This window comes from Pristis pectinata, chromosome 3 (genome assembly GCF_009764475.1).
Source record: "Pristis pectinata isolate sPriPec2 chromosome 3, sPriPec2.1.pri, whole genome shotgun sequence".
Classification (NCBI taxonomy): Eukaryota; Metazoa; Chordata; class Chondrichthyes; order Rhinopristiformes; family Pristidae; genus Pristis; species Pristis pectinata.
In genome coordinates, this window is record NC_067407.1 from 53,361,271 (window position 1) to 53,373,995 (window position 12,725).

General features: G+C 40.1%; 1 protein-coding gene across 1 annotated transcript in view; it reads right to left on the reverse strand.

Annotated features, from left to right (window-relative positions):
• Nucleotides 1–12,725, reverse strand: part of cdc73 (cell division cycle 73, Paf1/RNA polymerase II complex component, homolog (S. cerevisiae)) — a 229,812-nt gene that overhangs the window by 216,482 nt on the left and 605 nt on the right. The window lies entirely within an intron of this gene.

The following is a 12,725-nucleotide window of genomic DNA, read 5'->3' on the forward strand; positions in this document are numbered from 1 at the left end:
AATTTTGTCAGATCCTTAATTACAAAAGCTCAAACTGCGAACATATTACAAACAGAAGTGATTTCCGGCAAAAAGGCTACCATTCATAAACTTAACTAATGCCTGTTAGAAGTGTCACTATTTCTGTTCCTCCTGCCCCACCCTTGAACAGAATTCTGCATCTCTCTCAGGTATGGAGCTTAAATTACATTCTATACTCAATTTCTAAATGAATTACATGCCCTCAATTAGGTTTCTTGAGCCTCCAAGCAGTATTCATTCTATTTACAAGTTCCACAGGCTATAATTGCCAGAGTTCAACTCAAATTCTGGTGATGGTGGATATACAAATAAAAAGTATTAAGACAATGACGGCTTAATTTCAATAACATAATATTAGGAATTGAGGGAAAGTGATAAAGGGCTGTACAAAAACACTAATGGCTGATTCAAATGGATTCCCAGACTTACTGTTTTAAAGTGGTTACTTTGCACCCATCTTTACTCATGCAGTGGCTGAACAGTAAACTGCTTTACTTCTGATTGGGCTAGTGTTACGTACCAGCAACAAAAGAAACATACCGAGTCATATGCAAGTGTTAGAAACTATGTTTCATAACCCTTAACTCTAAAACAGTTTAAAAATCTGTCACTTCAGCCTACAATACATTCTCTGATTCAGCCTCAATTGGAACTCTCTATTACAGAAAGCAAAGATTTATGTTGCATTTGTACAGTATTAGTAGTTAGATAACTACTTACGATAATAAGAAAAATAAAAGTGAAAATGTTAGAAGTAAAAATGTTAGATGTTAAACATTAACCCCCAGAACTGAACCCGAAGTGTGTGTGTGGCAAATTCCCAAACTCCAAGCCCAGGAATAGTTCTCAAAGTTCAGTTCAGCAAGCCGTAAGGTGAAACATGAGCAAAGGCTTTTGCAAAACCACCGTTGACTGATGAGAAAATGTAGAGAGAATAGAGACATAACGAAATCCAAATGTTCCACAATGGAACCCACACAACACCTCAGTCACCGATGATCTCCACTGCTTTGTTCCGAAGTATCTGCCACCCCGAAAAGCATTCGAGACGTGGCCGTCCGCACAAATACCTGTTTCCTTCTACAGGTTAACGACAAAGTGGACTCCAATGCTTTATTCCAAAAATCCATACATGGATTATAGTGACAGACACAGTTATTGTTTTTCATCCATCGATACAGACACCAGCAGGTAGTGTCTCTCTCTCTCTCTCCCCTTCTTTTGACTCCGACTGAACCAAAACGTCAGCACGTCGTTATCTCCTGTTGTTGTTGTCGTAGTAATGCCACACACACACACACACTACTGTACTATGTCTTAAAGGGACATTCACCAAATAGCAACCTAATCCGTAACACTAGCTACAAGCTCCCAATACATGTTAGAACTTGGGTCCCATTAAAATTAATGTTAACCCTTTTATTCTTTACAATATCAACAAAAGGAATGAAGATTTTAGGTAAATTCTTAGATTTTCCAATTTCAGGTAACCCATTCTCCCTGTGTTCATTTCCCAGTCAAAGTCCCTCTCCCTTCCTTCACCATCCCCACTTGCTACCTAGACTCACCACCCTCCCCCACCTGGTTCATCAGTCCATCAGCCTCTTACCTATCTATCTGGATTTCTTCTCCTTTGGTTCACCTTTCCTATCCCCTCCCCCATCTGCCCATCATCCATCCCTTATCTGGTACCACCTATCACCTACCAACCTGTAGCTCTACCTTTCCCCATCCTCTCTCCCACCTGGCTCCATCTGCCTAAAATTTTCCTTTTCTTTCATGCTTCCACCAATCACCTACCCCCTTTATCTCAACACACCACTTTTCCCCAGCTGCTCATCATTCCCCCCCACTCCCCCACCTGATTCCACCTATTTCCTACCAGCCTTTGTCTCACCCCTCACTCTCACTACTATATACTGGAGATCTTCCCTCTGCACTCAGTCCTGATGCAGGGTCTTGATCTGAAATACTAGAAAAACAAAGGACTGCAGAGATGCTGTAATCTAGATGAAATACACAATGATGCTAAAGGAACTCAGCAGGGTCTAAAGGTTCTGACCCGAAACATTGACCACCTGCTTTTCTCCACGGATGCTGCCTGGCCTGCTGAGTTCCTCCAGCATCACCATGTATTTCATCTTGATCTGAAATGTTGACCATCCCTTTACTGCCTGCCCTGCTGAGTTCTTGCAGTAGTTTATTTTTTGCTCCAGATTGCAGCATCTGCAGTCTCGAGTCTCTGAGCACATGGACGAATCAATTCAATTGGATGAATTCTAGAAGGGTACAAACAAACTTAGTAAGTGTGGAACTATGTTAAATAGCAATAAGATTTGCTTATCTTTGAAACAGGTTTCTAGTTCGTACAGTAAATTCAAGTGGTAACTGAACAAATTTGCTGCATTCAGAAGGCAATACAAGAGCATTAATAAATGGTACCGCACAGCCCCTCGAGCCAATACCACCAATCAATGATCATGGCTGAACTGATCTTAGCCTCAATTCTACTTTTCTGCCTGGCCTCATAACCCTTAACTCTAAAACAGTTTAAAAATCTGTCACTTCAGCCTACAATACATTCTTTGATTCAGCCTCAATTACAGCCTCAACTCTCTATTACAGAAAACAAAGATTTATGTTGCATTTGTATAAGATACTGGTGAGGCCACACTTGGAATGTTGTGTTCAGCTTTGGTCATCCTACTACAGGAAAGATGTTATTAAACTGGAGAGAATACAGAAAAGATTTACAAGGATGTTGCTAGGACTTGAGGGACTGAGTTATAGAGAGAGGTTGGACTGGCTAGGACCTTTTTCCCTTGGAGCATAGGAGACTGAGAGGTGATCTTAGAGACGTGTATAAAATCATGAGAGGCATAGAGAGGGTGAATGCACTCAATCTTTTTCCCAGGGTCGGGGATCAAGAACTAGATGGCATAGGTTTAAGGTGATAGGGAAAAGATTTAAAAAGGAACTTGAGTGGCAACTCTTGTTTTTTTTTACACACAGAGATAGTACATATATGAAACAAGTTGCCAGAGGAAGTGATCGAGGCAGGTACAATAACAACTTTTAAAAGACAGTTGAATAAGTACAGGGATAGGAAAGATTTAGAAGGATGTGGGCCAAACACAGGCAAATGGGACAAGCTTGGATAGGCATCTTGGTCAGCAAGGATAAGTTGGGTCGAAGGGCCTGCTTCTGTGCTATAAGACTCTACTTATAGTGCTTAGAGAAGGAATTGCTCCTCACCCAGGTCTTAATTGGGTGATCCCTTATGCTGAAATGATGATGCCAGTTCCAGTGTACAAGAACACCCTTTATTCTTCTACACTCCAATGAATGCAAGCCCAACATGCACAACCTTTATCTTTGCAAAAGAGGGTATGATGGGATCTGACAGATATATTTATATTCGTGGAGGATATAGAATGAGTAGACAGGGAGAAATTGTACCCACTGGCAAATGCTCAAAAACTAGGGATATAGAATGAAGGTGATTGTAAAAAGAATCAAAAGTGGCATGAGAAAAAAATTCTTCAAAGCAAGTGGTTAAGTTCTGGAAAGTACTACAGTATTAGTAGAGTGGCATCAGATTCAACTTAACATTTAAAAAGAAACTTAGTAGGTATCTACAAAGAAAAAAATTCCTAAAGGGCAAAAGAGTGGGAACATAGACATAGTATTAGCCTGATTGCTCTCACATTGAGCCAGCACAAACTAGATCGGATGAATGGTCTCCTTCCATGTTGTAGCCATTTTGTGATTCTGCAATGAGAACCCCTTCCAGGTTGGGTATTACTTGGTTTTCATCTCCTAAAACTTATTCATAGCACGGGACCAGAGATAATCCCAAAATGACATTTTGTTTTGGATCTGGGGATTTTCCTTCACCCGAGAGATTATATGGATTTACTTTCCCCCATCCTCCACATTAGGACTCATCCCTCAAAAAGGATCCAGTTTGCGCATAAATTCTGGTCAACTGACCTTCAAGTCAGAACTTCCATGTTCAAACCAGTACGAATTACAACTTTTTTTTTACATGCCATAAATCCTTAAAGCAAGTAAAGGTTGAGGTTACAAGGTTGCCTTTCTTTCAAAAAAGAAAGATAATGTAACTTTGGATTCAATTGGGTGTGTCAGAATTGTTCAGTTTCCTCATTTTATTAGGACTAATGGAAGGACTAAGCAAGGGTAATGAATACACCAATTATTTAAGCATCATTAAACCATGCCACTCCTAGGAAACAGCTTGAGAAACAGACTCTTACTAGAACTTTTACTTATCCCACTATGTTAGAGATTGATTAAATTACAGGAGGGAAGATGACAAAATTTGAAAGAGTCTTTACAATACACAATTCCTAACACATAAATTGCATCATTTGTCTTTTTGACTTGCTGTCTAGGAACCACACATTCATAATTCAACAACCTTAAAACTATTTTACCTGAACCCAAAATGCTGCTGCACCTTCCTTCATGCCAGTTTAAAAGCAATTTAAATTAAAAATAATCTTCCATTCATGTGTAGTGCTTTTGATACTCATGAGGTCCCAAGTGTTTTAGAGCCAAATTACTGAGTATAGTTGCTTTGTTAGGACTATAAACTACGATTATTCCTGCCCACATATAGTTTATATTTAAAAAATTGTATTCCAGTCAAGAATTACTATTTCAATGACGCAGTTTCATATATTATAATAGTTTGAAAAACTGAAGCATGACACATTCAATAATGAAGTTGGTGCAATGTACTTGCTTAATAAATCAAATTTTTACAAGTAGTTGCTCACAATTTTACATTGGAATCCAAAACAAAATTGTACAAAATAAAACTAAGTAAGATTCTCTAAACAACAAAGAACATAGGATAAATAACAATGTAAGGCTTAACTCAGATCCTTCTATTTAAACTTAATAATTCATTGCGGTGTTACTTGATTACTTAAGAAAAATAAAGTTCCCTTTTAAATCTGCATGAATTCTAACTGCACTTGAAGTTCCAGTGGCCTGGAGCTGGTAGAGAAACGCAGATAAAACTTAGTGCAACAGAAGAGTTCAGTGGAGAGCTGAAATGGTTATCATGCTGGGATCAAGAAGCTAATTACTTTTATAACAAAGGAAGGATAAAATACAAAAATGAATTAAAATGAAGAAGGAACAGATGAAAACATTATAAAATATTTATATTCCTGAAACCAGGTTAACTCCGAATTGGTATTGGTTTATTCTGTCACTTGTACCGAGGTACAGTGAAAAACTTGTCTTGCATACCGATCGTACAGGTCAATTCATTACACAGTGCAGTTACACTGGGTTAGTACAGAGTGCATTGATGTAGTACAGGTAAAAACAGTAACAGTACAGAGTAAAGTGTCACAGCTACAGAGAAAGTGCAGTGCAATAAGGCGCAAGGTCACAACAAGGTAGATCGTGAGGTCAGAGCCCATCTCATTGTATAAAGGAACAGTTCAATAGAGTTATCACAGTGGGGTATAAGCTGTTCTTAAGTCTGGTGGTACATGCCTTCAGGCTCCTGTATCTTCAACCTGATGGAAGAGGAGAGAAGAGAGAATGACCCGGGTGGGTGGGGTCTTTGATTATGCTGGCTGCTTCACCAAGACAATGAGAAGTAAAGACAAGGAGGGGAGGCTGGTGTCTGAGATGCGCTGGGCTGTGTCCACAACTCTCTGCAGCTTCTTGCGGTCCTGGGCAGAGCAGTTGCTGTACCAAGCCGTTATGCAACCAAATAGGATGCTTTCTATGGTGCATCGATAAAAGTTAGTGAGCGTCAAAGGGGACAAACCAAATTTCTTTAGCCTCCTGAGGAAGTAGAGGCACTGGTGAGCTTTCTTGGCTGTGGCACCTACGTGATTTGACCACGACAGGCTGTTGGTGATGTTCACTCCCAGGAACTTGAAGCTCTCAACCCTCTTGACCTCAACACCATTGATGTAGACAGGTGCATGTACACCACCCCCTTTCCTGAAGTCAATGACCAGCTCTTTTGTTTTGCTGACGTTGAGGGAAAGGTTGTTGTCATGACACCATTCCACTAAGCTTTATCTCCTTCCTGTACTCCGACTCATCGCTGTTTGAGATACGACCTACGACAGTGGTATCATCTGCAAACTTGTAGATGGAGTTAGAGCAGAATCTGGCCACACAATCATGAGTGTATAGGGAGTAGAGGGCTGAGGACACAGCCTTGTGGGGCACCAGTGTTGAGAATAACCAGGCCAGAGGTATTGCTGCCTATCCTCACTGATAGTAGTCTGTTGAATTGTTAGAGTCTTTTTGATTTACCTCTCCAACAATCAAAATTCCTCAACTAAGGAACAAGTAGTCACCCTAACTATTTCAATGTTCCTGTCAGTGCAACATAAAATCTAAGAGATGCTTTCTTTCCTATGGGAAACCATTTGACTGACAGTCAAATTCCACAAAGAAAACACAGTCAAGACAGAATATGCAAATGTGCCACAGATGAGCTTAATTTAAGGGTCATTCATTTCTGATTAGATTATATTTTAAGGGGCTTTTTTTTTAAATTTGGAAGTATGGCAGGGGAGCTCAGTCCCATGTGTTATACAGCCTAAAGTATGTACTCCAAGGCTTCGCGGATTACCTCCTTTCCTCGGCCTGGTGGTCACTCATTCTTTAAGCTATGGGCTGACCTCATCTAAAAATGTGCTATCCACAGAGCTGTTGCTCGACATCAGCAGTTTGACCAGCTTGAGTGCCAGGTATAGAAGCATGATAGCTGGAGGCACTAAGGTGTATCGTGGGGTTAACAGTTGACAGAGACAGCGAGGTCACAGGGCATTCTAAAGAGGATGGCAGACAGTCAGAGATCATGGTTCACATCAATACCAACAATACATGCAAGAAGAATAAGATATTGCAACTCGAATTTGGGGAGCTAGGTGGCAGATTAAATGCAAGATATACGAATCTATAATCCCTGGATTACTTCTGATGCAAAATACTACTGAGTACAGGAATAGGATAGATCAGGCTGAAGGGATGGTGCAGGAGAAAAGCCTTTAGATTTTTGGATCACTGGGACTGACCCTGGTGAAGACAAGACCTGTACAAGCCAGATGAGTTGCATCTGAATCAGAATAGGTGCAACATCATTGTAGGGGAAAGGGCTTTGCTCATGCTGTTAGAGTTTAAAAATGCAACACAATAGGAGACAAAGTGGGCAAGGAATAGGCAAATATCGAAGGAATCTAAATCAGTCCAGTAGGCAGTAAGACACATGGGAGGGGTGCAAAGCTGGATTGCATCTATTTTAATACGAACAGTCTGACTAATAAGTTGGTGCTATGTGCCCGTGATGCTGCTGCAAGTAAGTTTTTCATTGTAACTGTGCATACATGTACTTGTGCACATGACAATAAACTCAACTTCTGATGAACAGAGGATGTTGATCAGCACATGGGAATATGATACTGTTGCTATTGAGAAAATGTGGTTGAAAGAAAATCAGGGCTGGCAACTCAACATTCCTGGATTTAGAATCCTCAGGAATGACTGGTGAGGGAGCTTTGGGGGGGGGGGGGGGGGGGGAATGATGTAAAAGAGGAGGAATTAATCAAGGAGTACATCGCTGCAGTAAGGAGACACAAGACATTGCAGATGCTGGAAAATGGAGCAACAAACGATCTGCTGGAGTCTTGATGCAGGGTTTCGACCCAAAACGTCGACAATCCCTTCGCACCCATAGATGTTGCTCAACATGCTGATTTCCTCCAGTAAATTCTTTCTTTTCCCCAATGCAGGAAATAGGTTGGATATCCTAGAAGTCTTGAATGAGTGCATACGGATGGAGCTTAGAATCAAATAAAAGGGAGAACAATCACTTAGATGGGGGTGTACCACAGGGCTCCAAACAGTCAGCGGGGAAAAGAAAAGCAGACATACATGCAAGTTACAGTAAAGTCCAAATATAATAGTGTGACAAGAATAGGGGATTTCAACTTCCCAAATATTAACTGGGATTCCTTTAGTGTAAAGGGGTTTAGGGATGAGATTTTTAAAGTTCATGCAGGAAAGCTTTTCCATTCAGTACATACAGTAGATAACCCTACTAGAGAAGTGGCAGTAATGGGCCTAATCTTTGGGAACATAGCCAGGCAAGTGATAGGAGCGTTAGTGGGAGAGCATTTCGGAGATAAAACCATAATTCTTTTAAAGCTGCTGTGGAGGACAAGGATGAATCAGAAATTATGGTCCCAAATTGGGGAAAGGCAGATTTCAATACGATAATACAGCACCTGGCAAAAGTGGACTGGGAGCAGCAACTTGTAGGTAAATCCATACGTAACCATACAGACATAAGAGAGACTGAATATACTGAAATCTGGAGCAAAAAACAAACTGCTGGATGAACACAGCAGATCAAGCAGCATCTGTGGAGGCAAAGATACTTGCCATTTTGGGTCGATGCTGGGTCTCGACTGAAACGTCAACCTTTCCTTTGCCTCCGTTGATTCTGCTTGACCCACTGAATTCCTCCAGCAATTTGTTTTTTGTAACCATAGGGAGTCATTCAAGAATTAACTTGTGAAACTTCAAGGTCAACAAGACCAAGAAACCCTGGATATCAAGCCTTGGGTTAAAAGAAATGGAGTTAATGGCAAGTATAGAGAGAACTGAAAGAAGACTACGGAAAGCATAGGGAGATACACAAGAAAAATGAGGGTGAAGAGGGAGCACGAATAGTTCTGGTGGGCAAGATTTATAAGTCCCAAAGCATTTTAAGGGCAAGGGGCGACCACAGAAAAAAGAACCCATTAAGGACCAAAATGCAATCTGTGCATGGATCCAGAGGACACAGGTGAAATCTTAAATAAATGTTTCCCGTTTGTATTCAGTAAGAAAGACAACTTAATTGGAGAATTCAGGGATGGAACAGTGGAATTCTACAACAAATTACCATCGAAAAGGAGATATCATAGCAGTTTTAAGGTGGATAAGTCCCAATGAGATGCATCCCAAGCTGCCATGGGAAGCAAAAGACATTGATAGCGTCTGACAAATTTTCATATATTCTTTGGCCACAGAAGAGGTGCCATATTAGTGAAGGAATGCAAATTTAGTGTATTTATTCAAGAGCAGCAGGGATAAGCCTGGTAATTACAGACCAGCAAGTCTGACATCAGTTATGGCGAAATAATTGGAAAAAATTTTGAGGGCCATGATTAATCTGCACTTGGAGAGTCCAGGATTAAACAAGGATAGTCTGCAGGACTTTGTTATGGAGAGATCCTGTCTTTGAGCGAATTTTTCAAAGGGGTAACTAAGTGTGCCAATGATGATAATGAGGTTAATGTGATCTACAAAGACTTTAGTAAGGCCTTTTACAATGTTCCAAATGAGAGAGAGGTCCAGAAGATGAAAGCCCACTGGATTCAAGGCAAGTTGGTTCCAAAATTGGTGATAGGAGGCAGAGGGTGATGATCGAAGGTTGCTTTTCCAATTGGAAACCTGATACCAGTGATGTACTACTGGGATCAATGATGGGACCCTTGCTCTTTGTTCTAAACATTAACAGTCTGAAAGTCAATGTAGGAGATATGATTAATAAATTCACACATGATACTAAAGTGGTGTCATTGTTGATGGTGAGGAGAGTACCTACAGAACAATATTGATGAGTTAGTAAAAAGAGCAGGACAATGACAGATGGAACTTAATCCTGAAAAAAGTGAGGTGATGCATTTTGGGAGGACCAAAAAGGTTATAAGTACCACCTAGGCAATATGAAGGAACAGGGAGACCCTGGCGTATATGTCCAAGGATCACTGAAGGCAGCAGCACTGGTAGATAAGGTGATTAAGGCGGCAAAAGGAATGCTTACTTTCATCAGCCAGGGCACAGAATATAAGAGCAGGGAGGTTGTGATACAGCTACATAAAACATTAGTTAGGCCACTTCTGGATTACATATGTTGCCTGGGATGGAACCATTCAGCTAGGAGGAGAGACAGAATAGAACAAGTTTGCTTCCTTGAAATGGAGAAAGCTGAGGCTGATGTACGAGAGACATAGACAGGCTAGAGTGAGAACTTTTATTTCCTTTGGCAAAGGTGTCCATAACCCAGGGTCATCAATTTATGGTAGGAGATTTAGAGATAATTTGAGGGAGAATTTTTCCACCCACAGGGTAGCTGAAATCTGGAAATGCACTGTCCGAGGAGATGATGGACACAGGTACTCTCACAACGTTTACATGAACACTTGAAATAACATGGCATAGAAGATTATGGGCCAAGTGCTGGAAAATGGGATTATTATAAATTGGTACTCGATGCTGGTGTGGGCATGGTGGGCTGATGGGCCTATTTCCTGACTAAGAATGCTGCTCCTCCATGTCACAAGCAGTTTGTGCCACAACATGCATTATATCCTCTGCTGCAAAATTGTATTGTTTGGGATAGCCAAGGAACATTAGCAGGGATTTATACAAAACTTACAAATTCATTCCAATCCACCAGGTGCAGAGGTTCCAAATAAACAATCTGTGCCTAAATTAGGTCTGCTACTTACATTTATTAGATAAGAAAATTGTCACTTATTTGAAACCATTTGGGGAAACTTTGGAGCAGTAGAGTGGGCACTGCAGCTGTCTCACATCTCCAATGACCCAGGTTCAATTTTGCTCTTGGGTGCTATTTGTGTGGAGTTTGCAAGTTCTCCCTTTTACCATGTGTGTTTCACCAGATATTCCAGTTTTCTCCTATATCCCAAAGACAGGCTATTTGTTAGCTTAATAAGCTACTGTAAATTACCCCTAAAGTCAGTGGCTGATGGGAAAATCATTTATTGACATATGAGAGAATAGATTACAAGGAAGCAGGGGTATCATACTGATAGGATTTCTCTAAGAACCAGCAGAGTCTTGGTTGGCCAGCTAGCCTGTTTGAACATCACAACGCCTTCTCTTGGGTACTTTCAAACCACATTTTGAAATACACTTCTCAACTGCCTCTTCACCTCTAAACTGAGGAATCAGTAAAGAATCAACTACATTTGTGGCTCTGGAGTCGAAATAAGCTAAAATGAATAAATACGGCAGATTCTCTGCTTTGCCCCACCCGAAATGGACCAAATTGTTTTTTTGTTTTTTGACAACTTGGTAAATTCATGGCTACCATTAATGAGACAGCTTTTTTAAAAAAAAATTATAGATTTTTATCATCACTTGAATTTCAATTTCCCAGCTACCATTGCTGTATTGGAACTGATGGTTCTAAGTCAAAGATCCAGAAATTTTCTAAGATAAAGAACTATTATTAGCTTACCTGCTCCCTGGCTAAAGAGAATAGAAAAACCAACTATGATTTCCTTTGTAGATTTAACAAAGCGATCCTGATGCAAAGTACACTTTTCAAGGATTGTACTGCTTCCAGAAACAATACTCTTTAGTAGCCAACTTCCTTGCCAATATTTAGCAACAAGTATAAAAGAAACACTGAAATAAATAATTTGTAAAACTTACACATTACGTATTGGCCGTTGGATAAGACAATTGTACTCTAGCAAAAATATACATAGAAGCCAATTGGAACAGTCACAGAAATTTTGCTGCGACACTGGAAGACAAGTCAACCAAATTAGAACCACCACACCCAATGACCCTCACGTATCTAATCCACTATCTGTCATCAAAACCTTGGCAGCTTCCTGGTCATCCTGGAGCTTTGTAATAATGCCTTAACAGACTGGCACTACAGGCAAGCTCACATCCAAAACAAAAAGGATGGCATCACGCACAAAAAAAATTACACACAAGCACAATGTTACATGTCTTTTAACAATGCCATGTCAAGCAATCAGACAGTTCTCTTGTAATGAGGTGGATAGGCTACAAGGAAAATGCATTATGAAAATCACATTTTTAGAATTCACTAATATTCTTTTGCCTGTCGTGGTCAACAGAACTTCATTTCTCCAAGACCAATCCTAAAACAAGATCCTCCAAATTACAAATCCAAGATTACAAATATAAAGGTAACGTACATTTCAGGAATTGATGGGAGGCCCAAATTTCCTCTCATCTCTTGCTTCTGATAGTTACATACCTCCCTTCAGCCAGTGTAAACAAGCATGCAGCAATTTGTGTGAATCATTTATATATGATTCCAGATTAATAACAAAACAATGCCCAAAGCGGATCACCCTTGTTATATCAGGTAGCCTGCCACAGTGCTATTGTCTTTATGATCACAATGCAACTAGAAGTCCTGCTCACACCCGGTACATTTACCACTCTGAACTTTCTGATTTTAGCAACTGAGATATTCTACATAGTAAGTATAATTTTACTTTTGAAACTCTCAGTTGATTGATTGGGAAGCTTTTGTTTTTGTCAGATTTGAATCACCTGGCTGACAAAAAAAGCACGTATTTCCAGATGCCATAAGACAATACAAATAATTGTTCTTTTACATCACAATTACTAATATTTTGGCAAACGTAGTAGCTGCATGAATCTTGTCAATTACACGGCTCAAGACATGTGAAGCACACAGTCCTCCCAGTGATAACAATAAGCCATTAAAGGGGAACTCAACCTTCAAAAAAATAATTCAGTTCAACTTCCCATATAGGTTTATAGCACAGTTGATCACACAACAGGCTGCTCAGCAGAATGAAGTTGTATTAAGCAATAATACACTCAATACA